Genomic DNA, 12,966 nt, shown 5'->3' with positions numbered 1-12,966 from the left:
CTTAAGATTATAATTTATTAAGTTTATAGAGGTTTTATCCAACTCCATACAGCTGACATATCTATGCTCTAAAAATGAGCATAGACAAAACGGAAACGTCAGAAATTTGTTCACTTCAATATATACGCGACTTGAGTACAACCGCAGTATGTGTTGTTCATATACCAATGTAATCAATAATCATTAAAAACCTATATCTACTGCTGTGTACATAATTATCAATGTGAAGTGTAAAGTAACATTTAAGTTATACAAATATAAACTATCTAAATGTCCACAAGTGTTTCCATTTACAAAGACCCGTATATATCATATCTATACATTCGTATGCAACCTGTCTAGTGTAATTTTTTTTTTTTATATAGAATTATTAATAACCATGTTCTTGCTTTTTCGTACAAGGTGGTAGTTAGTAATTTTGAACAATCACGAACACCCAGGCTTTGACAAAAACACATAAATATTTTACTTATGACCGGAAATCGAACCCAGAACTCTCGGGTGGAAGGCCAGCGCCTTACCCACTGCACCACGAGAGCTGCCGCAGCGGTGTAGTTTATTCTATACATACATCAACCTTACCCCCCCATAAGTTCCCAACACTTAACATAGTTATAAGACTTACTTCTTTACTTAGTAATAAGGTTTTCACATTCTTTTATCGTATTAATGTGTTATATTATATTACTATAATTAATTAAGTATATTCTGTGTCAGTGTGCACTTGCCATTGGTGCGTACGCATAGTGTCACAAGATGTCGAACGGCGATACCGGGATAGCAAAAAATGACTAAAATGGAATAGTACACAACTAAAAACAATAAGAATTTAACAATAGTTATTTTGACTCTTCGTCATTCATTGTTATTCCCTGTGTGGTGGAATATATCATGGAAGCCATGCGACGGCTCCAACAAGACATATAATTGTGGCAGGCTAGTCAGTAAACTAGTTGTGGTTGAGACAGACAATTCTAGACATCGATGAGCAAGTTAGACGTTTTAGCCATTTTACACCTCCACGACAACCTTCTGTTTATATATTTTTTATGTATATTATTGCGCACTATCATAAAATACTATTCTGAAAACCACCGACCGCCACTGATTGTGACTATTTTGAAGAAGTTTCAACCGCAATTAATTAGATTTAACATATAACCCAAGAAGAAGAAAGTTCGGATACTCTTGTCTACAAAAATAAATAATAACATTTAAAATTAAATGGTATTTACCCAGTTAAAATATGCTTACCGTCGTTTTTTATGATGTTAATTATTTATACTCGATAAAAAATCATACCTTTTTTGCGTGGGTCACCTATAATCGTCAGGTGTTATCGAGAATGACACAGAGGTTATTCAAATATTCCAGTCTGGCTCTGTTGTTCTCTTCAATGACATTTGCGATATCAAACCCAACGCTACACTAGACCACTGATTGAGTATTTGACATTAGAGGACTCAATCCGTCAACAGAGAATATGAGATTTTCCCGACCCCACAAATGATAACCTACATATTTACTTGAAGCATAGCTTTCCATGAACATAACAAGTTTAACAGATGGATATTTTTCTAAACAGCGATAATTTGTTTTATTAATAAAATGTATTAAGTATTTAGTAACAACTGTATTAAAAATATTGTAGATATATTATTTTATTTATTTAATGCTTTTAAGGTTTTAAAGATAACTAATATTTTCAAACACAAAATTAATTAATACAGTTCCATTCACTTCTAAATCACCTAGTTTTATCATTTTGTAGAGAAGGAAATGTAGAATCATATTCAATAGCTATGTGTTACACCGAATGTGCGAAATTGACTATTACATGAAATGGGCAAAATTTTGGCTAATTCATGTAATAGTCAAGCCTGTTGCCTTATTCATGAATTAGGTAATTTTTCTGTTGAGTACATGAATTCGCCACGGTATGGAATTCTTGAACTGTCAACATGACAGAAGAAAAAGTAAATTTAATACGGATGGTTTTATTAGTTATAATTGGACATAATATAATATTATTATTATTAGGTTAGGTTAGGTTAGGTTAGGTTAGGTTTTGTAATTCTGAATTAAATTATTCAACTGAATGTCCATTTTGAGGTTAGCTATCAAGTGTCAAACAAACTATCACAAACATTCAATCGACCATTGCACAATTGATACCCAAGCACGAATCAATTCGCGGAAATACTTTTCAATAAAATTCTTCCGTTATCATATTATAGTTCTAGAATTTTTTGCGCATAGTAAATGGATATGAACGTCATTGTAGTTATTAATTGGTATATTTTTATATTATAATCAATGACATTTGACACATTTGTTTAGTTGCAAAAAACACCACGGAGCGCGATCATCTATTTTGACCATAGATAATATAAATGTACATTTTGACCAATCCATGAGCATTTGATACATTTAGTTTAGTTGCAAAAAATACCACCGTAGCGCTACTATCTAATTTGTCCAAGACATGAAGTAGGCAGAAAAATTACTGCCGATTTCACGCACTCTCCAGATATTTTGTCTAATTCATGAATAAGGCAACGGGCTTGCATTTTTCATGATTTAGCAAAATTTTGCCCATTTCATGTAATTTTCAATTTCGCACATTCGGCGTAACATATGTACTATGTAGGTTAATGGAAATGTGCAGCACCCACATTCGCCATATTTCTAGATGAACTGTGGTCATAGTTTAAAGTTTTTTTTTATTAAATTTGATATTCACAGGCCCGGCACGTACATAAAGCGCCGAGATGCAGGAGGCGCAAAATTTTGGAAACATTTAAATGTTTTAGAAAAATTAATATATTTATTTATTTATTTACATTCAACATTAAAATATTTTAGAAAAATTAATAAGTAGTGTTACACCCCCGTATGGTCCCCATTTGGAGATGTCTCTATGTATCTGGAGACGCCCGAATCGGTATCAAAGCCAACAAATAATAAAGCGCTGATTACGAAAATAAATAATAATAAAAGAGCCCAGCCGGCAATGCCGTAAATTTTGTTAACCGTTGGAGATTTGCAACGTCGCTTTCTTTTCGACGACGGTTTCGCTGGAAAAAATCACAAGATGGCGCGCAGAACGCTACAATCAGCTAAATCGCGAGCACGCCGATTTCGTACGGATAAAATAAATTATTCAAAATGTAATCATATAGTATAATATTAACCTAAATAAACTCGCCGTTTTCCATCACAATTCCGGTGCCTTAATTATCCACCTTCATCCCAAATACAGACGATAAAAAAAGAAAACAAAACACAAAGTGACAGTTGAGAAATTTCACATGCCAAAAATGGAGGGAAGTGATAGTAGGTATATTAATTTATTTAGTACATTCCACTAAACCTAGGCAGTATGAATGGCTATTATTTATACAATAGTTTACACTAGATTATCCTACATTTAAATATTAATTACAGCTCAAACAACTCTTAATACCTACTACGTGATACGACCCCTCTTAAAACGTAACCAAATCACTGAATTACTATTCTGTAAGGAAAACATCATTGATTATTTTGATCAGAATGAATATTGAGATATTAATAAAGAAAGCTATTCTAATTGTTTCAACTATATCATAATACCAACCATTATCGCCAATGCTCTCATTAGTACGTAAAGGAAGTATGTACGTAAGGGGTACGTTCTCATCCGGGGAAGGGAAGGTCACGATACATTTATGTAATTTTCTGAAAGCCTGGGTGTTTATGTGATTGTTTCACTTCTACTACTACAGTACTGCCATTGGACCGTATTACCTGTTGTAGTGGTTATTATTATATTTTCAAATTTAGGTCAACCAGTAGGATCAATCACAGAATAATACTTACAACATGGATACAAAATGAAAGAACAATTACTTACAAATAACGGGTGGACACAACAAGCATTAATGCTTTACACATAATACATACCTACACTAATGAAAATACAATAAAGAGAGAGCTATTAAAAATGTTCAAAAGAGAAAAACACAGGCAGTACTTAATTAAATGATGCAAAATAAAATAAGTTTACTAAAAAAAAAATTAAAAGATATATATATATATATATATATACCAAAAGTATAAAGAGAAGACAGAGAATAAAAAACAAACCCCTTTATATGATTGAAGATTTTTAAGATCAATTGTCATCACAAACAATAAAAAAAGTTTAATATGCACAAATATACTACTTAAATGACGTTGATACTAAGCGGAATTTATAATATTCTAATGGATAAAAACATTTCAATTCTTATCCATAAATACATTATTTAATAAAAATCCGGAGTAGTATTGATTGAGTGCTTTCAAAGGAAGTCGAAAAAATATCGTTCCCGGGGCGCTAAGAAGTCAAGGACCGGCCCTGTGCAGCGCTCTTTAAATTTAACGAATTTTTAGAAAATCATAGTTATCTAATTTTATGTAGGTATATTTTATAAAATAAGTGTTAGATTTTTTTTGTTATTATGGCTTATATATCTCAGACGGTAAATTTAATTTTTTAACGAGATGGAGAGCTCTCTTTGCCGATTTCATAAACCGGAACGGAGCTCCGTTGCGCTACGATCATTTCGAGCACTGTCCCTGTCCAATATAATAAATAAATAAAATAAAATAAAAAGCCTTTTTATTTCTTACAAACAAAAGTAAATGACAGGTAAATGACAATGTTAATGACAATGTTAAGACTTTTTATTTTTGTGTATAATACTATTGATAATGTTTATAAATTTAACAATGATATATAATTAGTTTGTTTGGTTTGTAAGAACCCCTCTTCGGGTGAAGGCCTCCTCCAAAGTGTTAATTTCTGGCCTCTCTGGTTTCTTTCTCCATACCCGTTTGTTTTCGTAGCTAAGTATTCGTCTTGTCTGGGTGGCCTATGTATGGCCCTGAGCCCTGGCCCGGAGCCTGAACCCTGGCTCTGTCCAATAACTGAATACATATGCAACAATGAGTGAGTGTTTTCAATCACTAAATTAAATTTAATACGTCTAACTAAATAGTCATTGATATGATAAATAATATTGTCAGCGTGTTGCAGCCGATGATTGAACAAACACAAATATTATGCCAAATATGTCAAATCAATATCATACTAATTGATTTCTATAGTGACGTCCAGTGCAAACTTCAACTCAAGGGCGTATTATCGTCTCTCAATACAAACTGTAAGCAAATACTTCGTCTGACAAAAGATATTTATTATGTTAACAAAATATTGACTTACAATATTATGCATTCAAAACTACAGTATGTACCTTCACAAATTTACACCACAAGAGTAGCAATCATTTTTATTATTATCACTTTCAATAGAACATAAATAAAACATATTTTGTATTAAATTAATGTGAATAGATTTAATACTAGTAAATTACATTGTATACAAACTTGTGGCATATTATTATTTTTGCCAGATATTTAATATTTACACAATCATTATTATTCCTACCTCTACAACCTTTAGCGGGTCTAGGTGCCAAGTAGAATCTTTTAACCAATGACATATTAAATGGACAACTCACTTCATACCGGCGCGCACGAGAAATTGTGCATGAAAGTCATTCACAGATGTATAGGTAGATGTCACGTGACCATATGACGTATCCATTTCCATTATGCGATACAAGCTGCGAGAATTTATAGTAATATAACCTTTATTGTAATGTCGTATTAGTGTCATGACTCATTGCGTTAGAAACAGATTCTCGGTTACTTACGACTTCTCGGAGATTAGACGCAAGTGAGCCCAGCGCATCACAGTCGACTGTCCAATGGTTTCTGTCATTCAATTGCATTGAATAAACATTATCTTAAAATGGCATTTTACAAATAATAAATAATACTAACACATGAAAAGTGATATCCCATCTTTCTTGGAGTGTTTAGTAGATTTTTTTTACAATTTTTAACTAAGCACATTGGCATTTTGTAACACAATAATAACGGTGGAGTCGAAACCTAACAGTCAGAAATTTTTTATGGGCAGACCCAGCGGTGTCGCCAGACCGCTTGCAAGCAGAATGTTCATTTGAGCGTAGGATACCGATATTAAAATATGAATTTCGCCATCCGGCAGACCCGACACAAAGTGAGTGTCATTTTATTTTCTAGATGCTTCGTCCATATTAATGTCATTGCTTTTAACACACATACTGATCCAGCTATGCGCTTTCTAATAATTATTTTCCCCAAATATCAAATCTCATTGTGGTACAAAGTTTTTCTATGAAGAGGAGACATGAATGAAACGCAAAAAATCGTAATATTTGTTAATAAAATAAAATGCTTATCATTTTATAAGAAGATGTATATATTTATGTGAATATTATGTGTTTTTTAAACTAAGTCAGGGCTCGAAAAGGACTGGAGCGCACCGGTTCATAAAAACCATAAAATTATCGCTTCGTTTCGTGAAAAAAATAATTTAACCGTCTGAGCTAGATACATAGCAAAGAATCTAACACACTTATTTTTATAAAATTCATATAAAATTAGATAACTCGGTAAGTATGTTGTTGTTTTCGTGAAATTATCAAGCGCTCCGGCTCGTATCATTTTGTATTTCGAGTTTATAAAGTATTTGAGGTTTTTTTAATATATTATATTCAATCCACAGACGTTATTTAATAACCAATCGCATACAAAATACGAAACTATTTCTTTTATTCACCACATTTGAAAATGTAACATTCTATGTATTGAATATGCATAATTTGAAAACACCTAACGCAATTTGATAAGCATTTCAAATAAAAAATACTAGTTAAATTCGTTGTAATTAAGTTGGATGCCCGTAGATTAATTGGCAAAGCACATCGGCGCGAATCCAGTGGTTACATTAAATCAGGGGTGGGCAAACTTTTTGGATGGAGGGCCAAATTCAAGAATTCAAAATGAGCGGCGGGCCGCAAGTAAAATACCATTTTTAGATAATATACACTATTTATTATCACGAAAAATAAACATTACAAAAAAATGAATGAGAAGAATGAAACTGTTGTACTTTTTTTAAACATTTTTTTAAAATTCAGGTGTTAATTTTGTAGTTGGTATTATCAAAACTGCTTGTAAATGGGCATCGGAGATATTTGATCGTGAAGAATTTTTATTGAGGTTCATGATCGAAAATGTTTGTTCACATATATAGGTTGATCCAAAAATAACGAACATTTTTCTTACATAATCTTTAAGTTGGTCGAATTTGTCTGAATTAAGGCCATTGTAAAATTTGGAGATTTCTTCACGACGATGCAATTCTCTTAAATCAGTGTCACACTGCAGATCAATAATCTCAAGTTGTAGCTCTGTCGGTACACTATCAATCTGCATTAAATGGTGTCGTATTAAACAAAACAAAAACACATTTTTTCTAGCAGGTGTATATCTGAGGGAAATTCAAGTTATGTACTTATATTCAAAATATCAAACGTTTGCGTCGAAATATCGAAGGAATAAAAGCAATAATCGTCTAGTTTTTTATACCTACTATATCGCAATAATATGTAACTATTCATATAGCTATTTTGTCTTTATATTCACTTCGGGATTATATAGATAATACGTTAATTATTGTATTATTCTGAGACTATTTTAAATTGGGTAGAGAATCACGTAAATCTCTCCGACTTTCAGCTTTTCCGGCTGTGACGCTCGACAGGGGTATGGGACAACTGGACTCCGGACAATTGGACGCCGCACTGTCGTAGACACGTATACAGAACGTAGACGAGGTATTTTAATCAGTTTCTATCTACTACTTAGTAGTTTGAATTCATTTTACTCTTTACATAATGTATTCTTTATCGCGGATTGAGAATTACCATGCCTAAGGCTTTATATAAAATAAAAAAAACTCTTTTTTCGTTGGAACTTAAACATATGCACGATTAAATCATTATTTACGTCTGCATATTTACATTCTCATCTACTATTAAATCATAATATAATCATTTAAACATAAATAATAATATTAAATATATTTTTTAAAGTACCTATAAATACATAACGTCTATTTATTTTCGAATTCCGTGGCGTCCAGTTGTCCCGGTGCCAAATCGTCCTAGACCCCTCAACAGGGCATAGGCGTCGAATTGGATGTGTAAAAAAATTCCCACCCATGTAAATAATAATTGTAATATTCTAATTACAAAAAAATAACTTAAAAATCCATGCTGGGATTTGAAAAAAAGGTATTACAATGATTATTTATTCCAACACGAAAACGATAAAAAAATATCGATAACTTTAAATTACCTATCAAGGTACTTTAAATTACTTAGCCAAGGTAATTTATTGCAAACTCAATTAAGTAATAACTTTAAATATATTGCACTAAAATTAATATTTAAGAAATCATTAAGGTCACAAAACCGCGTAAATTCATTCCGCCATATTTACGAAGTGGTTTGCTATTACCATCGTTAACTTATGATTATTTTTTTTTGAAAAAATAAGTGGTTTTATAATCATTATATCCCTGTGTAAATACGTAAATATTGATGACCGGCCGACCGTATAGAAATTTTTGTTTTTGAAGTTATACTTCTTTAGGCGCGTTTGGAAAATCAGATCAGAGTGTATTTTTGGCGTGTGACATGTAACACATAATTTATTTTTTCACACGAAAAAAAACGCACTCGATTGGATTCGAGCCACCGATTGTTCGGTTATCAGCCGAACGCACTACCTTTACGCCACGGTATGATACTGCATTCGATTTTAATTAGCACCTTTAAAATGCACGTTAATTACATCGATCGGCCGCCTGGTCATTACGCGCATGTGCGTCCTCAGCGTCCAAAGTATTAATATTATTATAGTTTAAAATTGTTCCGTTGCCTAGGCAACAAATTTATTATTGTCGGCCATTTGCAATTCCTTGCGTAAACAAACTATTGAACGTCATAGTGGCAGTTGTTACTTTAAAAATAAAAACAACGATAAATAATTATATAATTTAGTAATATAAGTTAAAGTGTATAGAAATAAACCAACGGCGTTCCAATAAGCGGTCCTTTTTCTTTAGTATGTAATTTAACAAGATAATTAAGAGCTAGTCGAAGAATCTAGGTTATCACAAGTTTTGTTTTTGTTTTGTTACGCCAAAGAAATATAACTTCTAATGCGCGTACATAGACACACCGATTTTTTTAAATGCAATTTGAATGAAACTCTGATTATTTTTAATTATTTCACTACATGGGAAAAAAGTTTGATCTTACCTACTCACAGACATTGAGACAAATTATTGAAATCACAAAGATTAGTAAGCAAATTACCAGCATTATAATTAATTTTAATTCACTCATAACAATAAATGAGTACATCACTATAATAACCGTGACCATACCCCATGCATATTTTTAATAAATTATAAAATGTAGCCATAAACGTCATTATGTTTATGACATTTTTAAAAATGATTTGAGTTGTTTTTTCATAATCTACTGCGCTGTAGAAACGATAATAAATATTTAATATCGTATATTATTATTGTTACAAGTTTATAATAAGATAATATGGAGAACTACTGAATAAGTGTTTTTTTTATGTCAATTTTCCTCAAAGTCGAGGTCATGTTACTCACGAGTGCAAATAAAACTAATACCAAATGGCAAACAAGCTATTATCGTATCACCGAAAAACAATTTGAATTATTTAAATTTTGACGGGTAAAAAGTCACAAATATTGACAATTTGATTAAGTTTTATATTATAGCAAGTACCCATAATTACGGATAATTACAGGGAATACCTTCTCAGTGGCGGCTCGACGACTTGCTAGCTGGTGGTGAGGTATAACTATTAATTATTATTAAATATACATACTTCCCTACTTTCTCATATTGTACATTATGTACCAAGCTACTTATAATAATATGAATTTATTAATGACGAAATGAGTATTTTTTCATAATAAATAGTATGATTATCTGAGTTGTTACTTAATCTAAAAAGCGTGCTTAAGAGCCCTATGCACAATCGTCTGTCATAATTACAACAAAATTACAACAAAACACTATGCAGAAAGCATTTCATAGTTATGATCGAGTTGTCTATGGTCCACCAAATCTGCAATAGCTTCGTTCTGTTTTTCTATTGAAAATATTACCATATATAAAAATTCTCTTTTTCATAATTTAGGTAAATTATTTTGTAATTGTTAAACGATGACAAAAATATGAAAAATATACAAAATAAATTCAATAACTATAAATACACAATTAATATTTAATAAAAATGATTAAATGTCTCCGCAATTAGTGAATAATATAAGTTATTTTTTGACCATGTTTTTCCCGATATGGTAACACTTGCCGTTGAAATGTCAGATTTTGTCATTTACAATTATTACAAATATATGCCATGATATGAATAATTATATAGAGTGATTAAAACTAATATTACCATGTTGGTGTGTAGGTAACTAAGTACTTATATATTTCAACTACCTATCTATTGGTTTAATATTACATACATATCTAAATCTGAATAAGAAAAGTTAATTCATAATTCATTGATACTGACATTTCAATTCGATAATCGGTTTTACTAAATTTAGACATGTACAGAATCAAGAAAGTAAAGGAAAATATTTCGTATTAAATGTCACGGATATTTAATAGTTGTTCAATACCCATATTGAGATCAATTGTTAAATGAATTTGAGTGTATTGGCCGTTTTAAAGCCACGTCAATTTATTTTGACAGCAGCTGTCAGTGGTAAATGGCAATACGGAAGGGGGGCAAGGGGGCGAGTTCATAACAAAAGTAGTATATGGTTAAGGATTCCTTATCTCTATAATCTATAGTTAACAGATGGATTTCGGCCACTTACAATTTTTACTGTTATTTTATGGTAAGTACGAATTGAGCATCGGGCTCTAAAAGTATTAACTTAATTAATAATAATAATCATTATAGCCTTATCATTATAAGTTTTGAACAACGACATACAGCGTCTGTTTTTACTCACCTAGGGGTCATTTGATTCGCTCCCCAGTATGCGTGTACTAACGCAAATGCATTCACATCATTTGTAGAATGAGATTAGTACCGCAGCGACGGGATGGGAATGAGTGATCCCCGGTCAACGAAAAATAGATGCCATAGCTTTCTTGATTTGTACATAGTTGTCAACGCGAAATAGGACGTATTTCATTAAACTAATTATTTTAATACCGCGTAATTATCATTATGTTATTACATAATTTACAATCGTTTCTTTATTTATTTGTATAATAATAGTAAATATCTCTATAAAATTGCGACGGGTTTAGGATGGATAAAATAAATAAAATAGTTCAATTAATCATGTACTTAAGTAGGTATACAATGATAAAAATATCGGACTTGTATTTTTGACATGATAATGATGTGGGGATGGTCCCTACGAACCCTTAAGGGCGATGTTTACACCAGCAGAGGCATCTAGCGGTAATATACGAAGCTTGCAATTTGAGACATTTTTTTGATAATTTACAATTTCAGCTGTATTAATTAATAAATATGTATTTGACAACATAAAGATATTTTTGAGTCAAAGATAAACTGGCAATTGTAAAAAATGTGAATTTGTTACATATTTATGTCACGAATAATGCTATTATTACATTATATTTATGGTCATAATTATTATTAAAATTTAGTTTACTAAGTTTTCAATTGTTTACCGCGTAGATTTTTCGTTTTGATATTTATTTTAAAAAACACCGATTTTTATAAAAATATAAATGTGTATAACTTGAAATCCTTTTTATTTATATCAAATCAAGCTTCAATATTGGGACCATACCTAAAATAATATTTTATTTTTAAAGTTTATTTTTATTGCACTAAAACTTGGCCTCCTCAGATGTTGCGTACATCTATAGCCTTGCTGGTAACTTCTCCAGTATTTTATGCACGTGGCCGATCCAGCAGTCTCTGCATTTTCATATGCCACGTGATCTTTTCGCGCAATAACTTCATATTATCCCTCGAGATCCAAATGCCACCCTCTTTAACACCCCCAAAGAATCTTCTCTAGTAATAAATAATAAAAATTTCTTATAATTTTTAAATGACAATGTAACTCACTACTTATAAATTGAATACCTGGGTAAATGTATGCACGTTTTTACAACGTTTTGTTGCGAATAAACCAATATCGTCGTTATGTTGATATTTCACGATGAAGGTCACCGCTGATTAGTGATTGTAATTATGATTACAATCGTTCAAGGTTGTTTAGTACGTAAATTACTAATAAGATGATTCTTCTTTATAGTGTTTATTTCAATTCTCGTTTAAATATAATTGTCAAAGCAGTGGCGAAGTGTGTCTGTTTTATAGAGGTGGGTGATTATAGTAACCGAAGAAAAGTGCTAGGAAAGTTATACTTGCCGGACATGGAAATTGAATACTGTTTTAATTTCAGTATATCATTGATAACAAGACAGAGTACATTTTACAATGGTTTTATTAGGTCGTATTCTTATTTGTCTGGTGGTTGTTTATCCAGTACAAATCTTGCAATCGATTTTTAACTAACTTCCCGACTAGCTAGACATTTGAAACTTTTAGAATATATCAGAACACGATGCTAATGCAATCTTTTAATACTTTCAGCCATCTTTAAGTAGAATTGAATTAATTTTCAGTTAATTCTGTTTTGTATAAAAAGTTATTTCGGAAGAAATCCGTAATCCAATCCACTATTATTGGTTGCTAGGGGTCTGGGGTCCTAGCAACTAAATTATTAATATATACGTGCGTTACTATGGAAATCAATATGAAATGTCAAAATGACATTTCAGTATTATTTCTATCAAATACAATTTTTTTTGATCGTTTAAGCTAGTCAAGTAAAGTTTATATGATTCAACAGAAAATTAAAAAACGTTGTATATAAAAAGTTCTTTTTATCTTGTAATTATTTATTTGTTAAGTATATCAAACCGG

This window comes from Rhyacophila brunnea, unplaced genomic scaffold (assembly GCF_057557595.1).
Source record: "Rhyacophila brunnea isolate RB1 unplaced genomic scaffold, BYU_Rbru_1.0 scaffold_7, whole genome shotgun sequence".
Classification (NCBI taxonomy): domain Eukaryota; kingdom Metazoa; phylum Arthropoda; class Insecta; order Trichoptera; family Rhyacophilidae; genus Rhyacophila; species Rhyacophila brunnea.
This window is presented reverse-complemented; position numbering follows the sequence as displayed.